This window comes from Apis laboriosa, unplaced genomic scaffold (genome assembly GCF_014066325.1).
Source record: "Apis laboriosa isolate Shangri-la unplaced genomic scaffold, ASM1406632v1 scaffold17_cov146, whole genome shotgun sequence".
In the NCBI taxonomy this organism is placed as follows: Eukaryota; Metazoa; Arthropoda; class Insecta; order Hymenoptera; family Apidae; genus Apis; species Apis laboriosa.
The window spans coordinates 888912-901342 of NW_025222181.1; the positions used below are offsets into that span (position 1 = coordinate 888912).

At 30.4% G+C, this 12431-nt stretch overlaps 1 protein-coding gene and 1 long non-coding RNA gene across 2 annotated transcripts in view; both read left to right on the plus strand.

Annotated features, from left to right (window-relative positions):
• Positions 1 to 177: 177 nt before the first annotated feature.
• Positions 178 to 1051, plus strand: LOC122711715. The gene is made up of 3 exons (XR_006346155.1): positions 178 to 335; positions 430 to 482; positions 735 to 1051. It is a non-coding gene; the product is annotated as an uncharacterized LOC122711715 (long non-coding RNA).
• Positions 1052 to 7760: 6709 nt separating this feature from the next.
• Positions 7761 to 12431, plus strand: part of LOC122711754 (homeobox protein abdominal-B-like) — a 113961-nt gene continuing 109290 nt past the window's right edge. Inside the window, exon 1 of the mRNA XM_043930777.1 lies at positions 7761 to 7885. The gene's annotated coding sequence lies outside the window, so the exon portion shown is untranslated. The remainder of the gene's footprint in view (positions 7886 to 12431) is intronic.

A 12431-nucleotide genomic window follows, 5' to 3' on the forward strand; every position in this document is an offset into this window, starting at 1 on the left:
ACACCACTTTGGAGGATTTTTATCTAGTCACCCGGTAGCTTTTATCATTTGAAAAACGCGCCGTTTGCTGTTTTTTCTTTATCGTTCAATAAACTTGAATTGTATTGCAAATTTCTGCCTACAGGGGAACTCGTCTTTTTCTTTATCTGTTGGAATGGTACCTATTCGCGCTGGTGATCCATTTGTAATATAGACTGTTAAATGTGGAAGAAATTTTATTAGATATTTCTTCATTTGTTTGGATAAGAGTGCAATAAATGATCAAACGATGGAAAGAGAAATCGAGTTTGTAAATTCAAATATTCATGAATGAGACGACGAAGAGTGAAGAACAAGTGAGGTTATATTTTACACCGTTGTAACTTTGTAAAAAAAAAAAAAGAAAAATATAGTAATCAGCTTAAATTAATTTTAAATCTCTATTTTCAGAGATTGGGTTCATTTTTCTCAAAGATGTTTACATTAATATAGAAAATAGAGAAGTAAAGATACTTTTTTTTTCACGAAAAATTTGAAAAATTCAATCTTTAAGTTGTAAAGATGCTGAATAATTTTAATTTAACTGAATTCATAATATATTTGTAGATTGAAAGTTCCTTCTTTACAATAATTGCTTAAAATTTTTTATATGATTCTTTTTTTCAAGTTATTGAATAACCTTTTTTTTTAAATTTTTATTTGATTTTAAATAGATTCTAAAGGAATTTTATTAAAAAATTTAATATCTTTTGCAGGTCAAATTATATCAATTTCAATATTGGGAGAAACTGAAGAAATTCAAAAGAAAGATATAAAAAATATTAATTCTGATAAAATAAATAAAATTATTCTAAACTTTAAAAAATTATGTAAAATAAAAAGTATGTAATCCTTGTAATCCTTATGTTCTCTCATGAATAATATCACGAAATCGTAAAATTATAATTGTTAATGTATTAAAAAAAATTGACAATTAGAAATAAAAAACTTGATAAATAAATTCAGATTACAATTCTAACAACAATATTTATTGATCTAAAAGATAAAATAATTGATCTATTTGTCACTATATGAGATGGGAAATTTTTTTTCATTTTAATTAGATTCTGAAAAAATAAAGAATTAAAAGAATTGAAAATAAAAAATAACTTTGAATAATTGATAAAAAAATTTCAGATATGTTAAAACTATATTTTGAATTAATAGGTTAATTGGTAAAAACGATTTAATTGAAGCAACGAATATTGAATTTTTGGATAAACATCGAAATATTATATTTTATTGTCGAAAAAAAAATGTGACGAATATTAAATAAGATATATAAAAATTTCATTGTAATTCTCATTTCAAGAATTCATATATTTACGAATTTTCATTTCAAACTTTTTGCAGAACATTATATAACATATAAGCCAACAATTTTGTTAAATAATTTTTATACAAATTTTAGAATTGTTACAATTTTTATGAGATTACCGATCAAAACACTAATCCAACTTATTTTTAATCAACATATTATGCGTTCATGCTCTTATGGTAATTTATTGTCAAAAAAAAGTATTATAGAATACAATATATAATTGAAACGAATTTCACGAATCAATCATTCACCATGACGATTCAAGCTTTTATTTCATTTTTTCTTTTCTAGGTTTCTAATGATATCAAAGGGAAATAACAGAACAAAAGAAAGCGAGCAAAAGAAATAAAGAAAAGTAATTAGAGAAAAAAATATGAAATTATATATCTCCTTAATACGATCATCAAATGAATAATATTTCTAGAATCTTTTTTTTTTTTTATCTAAAGTAAAGTCTTCTTTTATTCATCAAGTATATCTATTTCACATTTTATACGTTTCTTCTTATGAATCGATTATATTTACTATTCTACAATTTCTATAGCAAAATAGAAACTAATTAATTCATAAAATCGAGAATAATCGTAATTTATACAGAATTAAATTCAAGAATGAACAATTCTCTTTTCGTCAAATTTTCATTGCTTACAAATTTTAATTCGTTCATTCTACTTTGTTAAAATTAATTTTTAACAGCTCGCCTCATCTCTCGACTCGCAGATAAATTAACAAACATAAGTTTTCTTTTTTAATGGCCGACGTGAAAGATGAAAGGCTTTCTGCGTAACATCGACCTTCCTTCGTCATCTCGAGCACACCCTTCGCTATAGTTTCACCCTCTTTTCGTACCGCCCCTTCTATTCCCAGTGTGAGCGTTTCATCAAGGGTTATATCGAATGGCAGAGGGTGTAACCATGGATACGCGAGCAGCCATGTTGGTCCAGAGGCGTGAAAGGCACGCGGATGGAAAATTCGATAATTTCCACCCCGAAATGGCGAAGTTTCCTTGGAGGAAGAATTTTTAAATAATTTCTATTCCAGAATTTTTCTCCATCAAATATTTTTAAGATATTTAATTCGTAATTTAAAAGGAATACGTTTAAAGAAAAAAAGAAAAATTGAAAAACATAAAGTATGATGCAAGATCCATATCAAGGAATGGAGAAAGATTATTTATTTAAATTAAACACAGTTTATATTTGTATTATTGGAAAATAATCTTTCACTTATTTCCCTCGATTTATATTTATAACTCGATCTCAACACTTTAATCACGCACGATATCTATTGTAAAAATACGAGGATATTTACGAGGATAAGCGTGGATAAATGTTAGCACAACATGCGTCCAACTGAATCACGGAATCGAAGCAAACTGGTAGCGGAGAGAATCGAGGACGAAAACGAAGCCTGGAGAGAGAGAGAGAGAGAGAGAGAGAAAAAGGTTAAAAAAGGCAATAAAACGAAGGCGAAACCGTGGCTAAAAGTTTTTAGATATAACGCAGAGAAATAGGTAGAGGAGGTAGAGTATCAAGACGTGGAATTCCTTCGAGACGAAAGGATTTCAGATGAATGGACCAATGGGCCAAGAGTTATGCTTTTATTGCACCCATGTATGTATTATTTTCAAAAAATTGTTGAGAAAAGATGCAGCTGTCGAAAGAAGGAAACCAAGGGGAAAAATATTCGACGAAATATCGTGATTGCAAACTTGAGAATTTTTATTTCAAAATTTCTCCAAAAACTCGAATATTTGAATATTCCAAATTTATAATTATCCGCAATTTAATCGCAAAAGAAATAAAATAAAATAAAATTACGTTATCGTAGATAGATTAATTATATTCATAAATTAAATTTATGTAAAAACTATTTTCTCCAATTAACTTTCCCAAATTATTTATACAGCTAGATTAAAATATAAAACCATATTATTTTTTCTAAATGATACTTTCTTATGTAATTACCGTTCATTTTTAATTTGATTAACTGGATGAGTTATCGAATTGTTGCTCACCTTACTCACCAATTCTATTCTCTAAGAAATTAAAATGAAAATGAGGGAAAGAGGGAGGATAAGAGCAAGGTTGGAACGTAGAGTAGTTTATAACGGTCTCTTTTAACACGTTAATATCTTCTGTTCCCTTGGAAACGATCGCAGAAGCTCTCTTCTTCTCGAGCAGTAACGTCCGCCAATATGTCTCCCCTAAAAGCGTCAGGGTGGCGGCGGTTGCACGCTACCGATGAGGTAACAGCTGCTGAATCGTCAGTTGGTTCAACCAATCCGTCCGGATGACCGATAAAATTAACGTTCATTGTTCTTTACGAAACACCAATCGTCCTATACAATCGTAAAATTTCTCCTTTTAGAATCGAAATCCACGGTTCTTCTTCTCAAATAATCTCACGAATTATCTAAAAATAATTATTTATTTATAATTGTGATAAACATTATTAATGATTGGTAAGAAATTTTAATTGCTTTCTCTTGTCTTATTTTTGTGTTTTATTAAGAATATGGATGAAATCGAGATAATAGAATAAGTATATCTTCTCTTATTATCTTCATTACATTGGAGTTCTAGATAAAATTGAGGTAAGAAAGATGAAAAATTGTTTTTGATTGTTTTATAAAATAAAATCATTGTGCAATGATACGTAGGTATAATAATTTTTCTATTAAGATAATATTTCTAAAAAAAAAAGAAAAAAAAAAGATATTTTAATAAAGAAAGAAATAAATGAAATCCTAAGTGTCAAAATAATTGTAAATTTTCATCTCCTTTATGAAATTGTAATATGTGTAATAAAAAATAAAATTCTTTTAAAAATTAATTAATGAGAAATGTATTAAACTATAGAGCGATAGAAATTTCTTATCTAATAATAGACAAGAATTATAATTTTGCTTATAGTAATCCTAGTAATTTTATGAAACTAATGTTAATAAACCACATACGGTGAATATTTCACTTGAAATAAATTTTAATTATATTTAACAAAATTATGTTCTATTCTTAGAAAATTTTAACTGTAACAACAAAAAATTCTGTTTCCTCCATCATCATTTTATGCTTCTTTAAAATTTATAATGCATTACAATTTTTTCCACGGATTTTGTGTGATAAAAAATTTGAAAAATAATTTCAAATATAATAAAATATAATAACTTTTACAACTTTGATACAAATTATATTCGTTGTAAATTTAAAGTACGTCTGCCATTGAATTTTTTTCGCGCTTTAATGGCTCGCGACTGCGGTAATCAAGTTTAGAGATGTTGCCAAGGCAATTACTTTCACTCGTCTAAGAACATGGTTGTCCAGCCGGCCATCAATCATCGCTTCATAAATCTAGTGGTATCCCAGTGTATTCGACAAACCCACAAGAAAATCATAAACACAACACTAACGGAGATTAGTTTACATCGTGATCGCGGTTTTCTCCATTTTGTTTGTTAAAAAGCTGTTATTGTTATTTCTGATTTTTTTTTTTTCATATTATTTGTATTATTTTATGAGCCTTGTATGTACAAGAATCTTATACATGTAATGAAATATTATTTCTAATTATTTTATGTTTAAAAAAAATTTAATGTATTTCATATTTATTTATTTTGTATTTATGTTGCAATATGAATTATTGCAATTAACTTATATTCTTTTAATTTCAGGAAATGTCAAGCAATTTTTTTAATGCGTCGAAAAAAAGCCAAAGGGTTTGCGTGAACACATTCGAGTGAGTTTAATATTTTCAGTTCGTAAAATTTTATGGATGGTAATAACTGCCAACCCTTGGCGAATTTTACAGCTTTTCTTTGGATGAGCTTGAACAATGTGTTCTGAGAGCTTAATACTTAATATAACTTTGTTATAAAAAAATTGTCTAAAGTTGTAGTAATTTCTTATTAAATTGTTAATTTGTTTATTCATCTATTTCATACTTTAAAAATATTTAACATTTCAAGTGTGCAAAAAGTGTCTGTTGTTCATTTTTGTTATTGTCAGATTAATAATAGAAATTAAATTAATTATTTATTAAAGAAAAAGGTAACTCTATATATATATATATATATATATATATATATATATATGCAAATATTCTATTTGAAATTTAAGATATAAATTTAAAAATAAATTATTTTAAAAATATTGTTAAATGCATGTATGATGCATTATTTAACTTATTTCTAAAATACTGTACTTTAATATTATATATAGAAATATATCTATATATCATTATAGATTTATTATTATTATCATTATACTTGATGGTATGAAATGTAAAATAATTAGAAATCTGTATTATCAACTGTCTATATCATATCATAGAGAAAAAGGTTCAAAAAATTGCTGTAAGAGGGCAGACATATAAGTCTGACAAGTCTGTTACCTACGTTATCCACTATAGAATTCTTCAGAATCTTTCGAAGATATTTGAAAGTTGTCAGTTATAATAGTTTCAAATACTTAATTACGATTCAATAGACGTAATATTTATTGCATTTTATTTTCGAATTTTATTATCTATCAAGTAAGATCTTACACATCTATTATACATTTGTGAACTCTTCAAGAATTTTAAAATTAACGATTATCAATACATATTATTACTCTGTTCTATTCTAACCTTATATCGATACAAATGAAAGTATTTAACATAACTAATCAATTTACATTAATTGATACAAATAAAATACGAATATAACCAATTAATTTTCACTAAATGAAAAATAAAAAGAATCATTTTTCAAGATATAAATGACTAAATGTCTCATAGTGTATACAAGATATTTACCAATGTTCCGTGTAACGAAACGTCACATTCCAAGTCACAGAATGGTCAGAATGTTTGCTTTTCCTCGTTCGACGAATTTCACGAGCGTTGTTTTCACTCCGGGAAGTCGTGTATGGAAAAAAAGGCAGCAAGGCAAGCAGCTAAGGCTTGACCGAAAGGTACTGGCGACGGTGCTTTTAAAGCTGTACCGCGTGTTTGTTTGCGGCCCGTGTTAATTCGTCGTACAAATAACCGGCGACGGCCCTCGGACCACGAACGATTCGTAGCCGTTGCAAATGATCAGTTCCTCGCGGGCAATACGTGTAACTGCATTGCGTTTCACCGTTCCATCGCGTGATCTTTGAAAAAAGGCAAATGAATGCCTCTCGGTGTGCTGGGTGAAGTGATGTCTTAAGCAGTGGATGCTTCGTATCGAATACGCTAGTTGTTTGCGATGGATTATCGAGGTATTTTTTTCCTAACCTTTTTTTTTTTCTTTACCCATTATACCTTTGTCCATAGATTTTATTCAATTTCTATGAATTGAACACTCATGTTGAGATTTTTGTAAGTTTCGAAATATTCTAAATCTATGTACAGAGTAGGATATTGTTAGATATACTTAGTTATGTGTGAAATGTGACTAATCGCGACACCTGTTGTTATTGTCAGTGTATTATTGTGACCATATAAATGTCATAACGTATCCTTCCTTCTTCTTGCATGGATTATCGAATAGACTTTGTTCATTAATAATAAATGCAATAGTTAGAAACATTGTGTTCTGATAGTTAAATAATTGGAAATTTATTATCAATTTATTTTTTAAATATCTCAATCTATAACGATGAGACATGAGACTCTCGCTAATAATTGGATTGGAATCATTTGAAATTATTCCTAACCTCTTTTTTATACTAATATAAACTAAGTAGATATATATATATATATATATGTATATCTATATACTATATGTATATACTATATGTATATGTATATGTATATGTATATGCTTGTTACGTCACGAGATTCGTTTTAATTTGATCCAATCATTAGCCGCGAGATATATTTTCGAGACAAGTTTTATTAGATAGAGGACGCTTGTAATATGAATATATTCGAGAATAATATTTTCAAGAGTTATTTTTCATTATTGAGCGATACGTTTGCTGTGTTGTTAAAATTATTCTTGATTCAAAAGTTTCAAAAGTCATTCATGCAGTGTTCATTAATAAGCAATAATTATTTTCTCTCTGTTAATATCACAACGGCTTCCAAAAACGAAGTTCGTTCCGCAACGAAAATACATCGGATTATACGCAGCCATTATCCATCGAAACACACTTGAAATCGTGGAGAAGAACGAAACAAGTCAATACGTGTGGAGGTTTACGACGTCGGGGTTGGAAATCAACGAAGAGAACGGCCGCGTCGCAATAGGGAGACCACGTGAGCACGCTTGTTTTTATAATACACGTTAAATAACTTTACGAGGCCTCAAGTATCGTGGCAAATTGATTTCGTAACGACAATCACGGAATTAACGTACAATAAAAGTATCATGGTGGCAATTAAGCGGAGCACTTGCTTAACTGTGAACCATCACGCTTGGCTGTGGTTTCAGTCGTGCTCGGGAGTGTCGAATGAATGATACGCAAACAGTATTGGATCATTTTGAATCTGCCGGGACGATCCACTCGCTATGGCGTCAATTTTCTTCCCGACGTTTGGAGAAATCTTCTTTGAGAGTTGGCATCTTGCGTCTTTTTTGTGAGTTTAATATTATTTTATTATAGAATTAGAATTGAAAGTGATATTTTGTAATCTGATAATCTAAAAATCTATGTTAAATCTATTTAGACAAACCAAAGATTTTTATGTAAAAATCTTACATGGATTGATATTTGTCTAAAATTACATAACCTAAAAATTTTTACATTTAGATAAACTAAAAATTTTTACGTAAGAATCTTATACAATTATTTATATGATATTATCGAATAGTGAATTGTGAATTGTGATATTATCGAATTGTTTTGTTCTATGACAAATAACGATAAATTAAATTATAATAATAAACAAAAATTAAGAATATTATTTTTTATATTACACTAGGTACTATCTTCTTGAATTTTTGTGAATATCAAGAAATGTAATTTAATGGCAGGAAATTATGTAACTACTTTTACATGGAAATAACGAAGTACCGTGACGGAAGTAGATCAAAACGATGCTCCTCTTGTTCAAAAGCGGAATTTTGCACGCGCGTGCGATTGTGTATACAACTATTAAGTGCTTACATTTATGTCTCTCATAATTGGCTTCGTTAAATGAAGAGAGTGACTGAGGAATTAGCTTGCCGGTAATAACCCGGCTATTTATTAACACGTGAAACGAGACGCTATGGGTCGCGCGAACTAACATATCCGACACATGAGGTGAATGTCTTCTTTGTTTCCTTCAGATTTTTCTTGTTCTTGTTTTCTTATCGCTATACGTGAATAGTATTCTCCATTCTTGTTGTCTGTTTCTTCAGGTTAAAATTTCACTTTCTTCATTATAATATCTTATTTAATTTTTTTGATAAATATAAATATTTTTAATACTTTGCTTATCGTTATGAATATATGGATATATCTAATCTCCATTTTCTTTTATTTATTTCTTTGAATTAAAATTTCATTTTCTTCATCGTGTCTTTCTTATTCTCAGTTAAATTTTTATTTTTTAAAACAGGTAAATAAATATCTTTATTATTTAAAATTCCACATTTTTTTGTTATTTTCCAACAAGAAAATGATAAAATTTCAGTTTTTTCGGATATTTCAAAGTAGATATTAGATATTTAAGTAAGATATTTAAGTGGGAATCATAAATATAATATAGCGCATTTCATTTAAAAAGAAATTTGTCAGATTTATAACAGATTATTATACATATATTTAGGTGTATATCAGTTTTCTTAGGAAGGGTTTCAAAAAAACGAAAATATTTTCTTTCACAGTATATTGCGTCAGTTTCGTTTCGAATTTTCTCTAATTTTTTTTTTCTTTTTCAAAGGGTCGATCCTCGAGAAACATCTTGCTTGGTATCGTTTGTTATTTCGTTAAGGAAAAAACTGACCTGCTGGCCTACATTCCATCCTGTTTTCACTTCCTGTCGGTATAGAAGGATTTCACGAGTTAGGAAAAAAAGGATCCTCAAAGAACTCGAAGATTTCACTTTTCTCTTTGTCTTCAAATCGAAGATAATTTTGTTTTGAAAATTTAATGAATAATTAATGATAACAATAATAATGAAAAACATAACGAAACGAATAAAATTTAAAAGGGAAAAATAGGAAGAGATTCTCGTATGGTTTTCTTATATAGATAATTTTTGTATTTGACTTTAATAATTCTTCTTTATATTCTTTATATTTATATTCTTCTTTTGAACTTTTATATTCATATATAAGAAGCATAAAGAAAATATAGAGATAGAAAAGAAGAAGAAAATATATATATATATATAATTAATTACTACAACAACGATTATAACAAACAATTCCATAATGCTTTAATAAGTGAAGTTCAGTTCACTGTAAAAAAATTAAACGTCGACTTTAAGCATTCAAAAAATGTCTTTCAATCTCGAATGAGGGGCTCGACTTTGTCCAGCATCGACATTCCAGAAGCGAGGAATGCGCGTTGAATCCGTAAGAGGTTTAAAAAGAAAAAGTATGAAGGTGGGTTGGGGAAGAGGTTAGATTTACTATCAGATGGATTTCATTCCTCTGGAGGGGTTTCAGGCTTTCCAAGCAATCCTATTACCACAGTCAAATGTGATTTAGGATCTTGGCCTTACGCCGCTCACCATGAAACACCATGGGCGTTTCATATCTCCTCGGGACCAGATACCAACCGCGGTGCACCGGGTATTCTCTCTCTCCAACCAGCGGCCGCTATGGGCGTTTTCAGGACCGTAGAAGGGATTAAATTTTCAAAGCGAGCGCCGATTCCTCCCGGTTTCTGTACCGAGAGGAACCGGATAGGCTTTCGAGAAAATGGCGACCAGGTTACTGCCCATGGAACCAAAAATGATTGATTTTCGATTAAGAGAGAAATTATTATTTATGATCATCATCCCTATGGTAAAGTGGATAGTAAAAAAATGATCTATCCTGGATTCGATAGAAGGGAAGGAAGTTTTAATTTTTGATCTGATAATTTTCCTGGTAATAAAATCGTGAGACATATATTTGGAATACGATGAGAATAAATTATTCGTGATTTTAGATTACGACGGTAAAGATTTCTTCTTTTTTTTTTTTTTTTTTGAAATTAAATAAGGGAACAAGATTGACTCGAGAAAAATTTAAAAACTTTTGACTCGTTTTAATTTTCTTTTTTTAATTTAATCACAAACGATATTCTCTGTATAAGAAATATATAAATTTGTATAATGTAAATTTTTCTTTTTCTTTTTTACTTTTCACGCTTGATTTATAAAACTTAAAATTTCATCCACTTTATGTTTTTATCAATCAATTGACAAAAGAATTTTCTCCTGTTTTCTCCGCCGCTGTACAATCAAGGGGTCAAGTTGAATACAGAAAAAAACCATACGTTCAAGTTACGGCCCTGCACCCTTTATCTCGTTCCACGAGCGAAGCCAGGCCACGAAGAATCGGCGTGCACGAGGACCAAGCCTCGCTTATCCATATTCGCCATACCCGCTATTATGTAGACGATAATGGCCCCCGCATAAATATTCACGCTGGCGATGCCCATAAATGCTACCGCTGCATCCTACATATTGCCTCCGCTATACTCCGCTCACGAATACTATGCCTGCCTGCCTGCCTGCCTGCACGTGCATTGACGTTTCAAGCTCGCCGCTAATACGAGACGAGGATCAAGCGTTTGCTGATCAGGATCATCAATCAAACCATCATTGATTAGGTATATTCTCGTTTCTCGTTCACTTGTATATTTACGATGTTGACAATTTCTAACCTCTCTTTTTTCTTATGTTCGAAAATAATATATATATATATTTTTTTTTTAATCTAGGTCTAGGAGCGAGAAGAAACATGATTCATCGCGATTATAGATTCATTGTGTGGACGTTTATTACCGTACAGTTTTGGACCAACTCGTTAATGGATAGAAACGTGAATTTTTATCTCGATTTTATTTATTCGATGGTATTTTATCTCGAGGAAGATCTCTCTCTCTCTCTCTCTTCGATCTTGTAAAAGATTCTCCTCTCGATTTGTCCAACAAAATCTTGCGAATATTTTTTATGGAGCATTATTTTGCACGAATGGAAATCGTGTTATCTTCAACGAACGATCGATCCCTCGCCGGTTTTCGAATTTTATCCGATCTTCTTTCACGAATAATTGGCGGTTCAATGGTCGGAGTAGGACCCTCGAGGTCCACCACAGGATCCACTTACACAATTATCTGCTCGCGGGATCTCCTTGGCGGACAGTCGCTCATCGTTTTACTGCTCTCTCACCTTCTTCTTCTTCTTCTTCTTCTTCTTCTTCTTTTTCTTTGGATTCGTTTTTGAGCTGGCTTTTTAACGTTCTCGTCCATCTTGCTTCTTCTTCTTCTTCTTCTTCTTCTCTGGTGCACGTGAGAATTCTTCATTTTGTTTTCCATTTTGTTTAATTGTTGTAACCGATTCTTGTGAATTTTGTGCAAAAAATTGAAGAAATTTTTAATTATTTGTCATTCTATTTACACAGATATTGAATAATTTTACATCATTTAGCACTTTTTACAACTATTCTTACGGTGATTTTTATCCACTTTTGGACTACGAGATAACATCATTAAGGATGAAGAGTTGACAAAGTATCGTGGAAAGTTCAAGAATTATGCTACAAAACGTTATTTGATCATTCCTGGTATTTACCACCGCTGAACCAAGTAGTAAGTAAGAAAATATTTTTCAAATGCATCCCCATATCTTATACCCATCGTGATATATCTCATCATAAAAAGGTATAAATATTTCAAAGTAAGAATCGTCCGTGAGAAAGAAGGCCATGTGTGCGTCTTCCTGCCTGCCGCCACTTTTGAAGTCCTTCTCCTCCTTTGGAAAAAAAAAAAAAAAGAAAAAAAGAAGAAGAAGAATGAAAAAAAGGAAACGAAACAGATCTTGGTCGCCACACACACAAATTCTACTGGATAAAGTAGAACTCGCCACTCCTACGGGAATAAGAGGGAATAAGAGGGAATAAGAGGCGAAAGAAAGAAGTCGAAATCCCACCCACTTCTGGTCGGTCCTTTCCAGTCGCCATCACGAATAAATTCGAAACCAG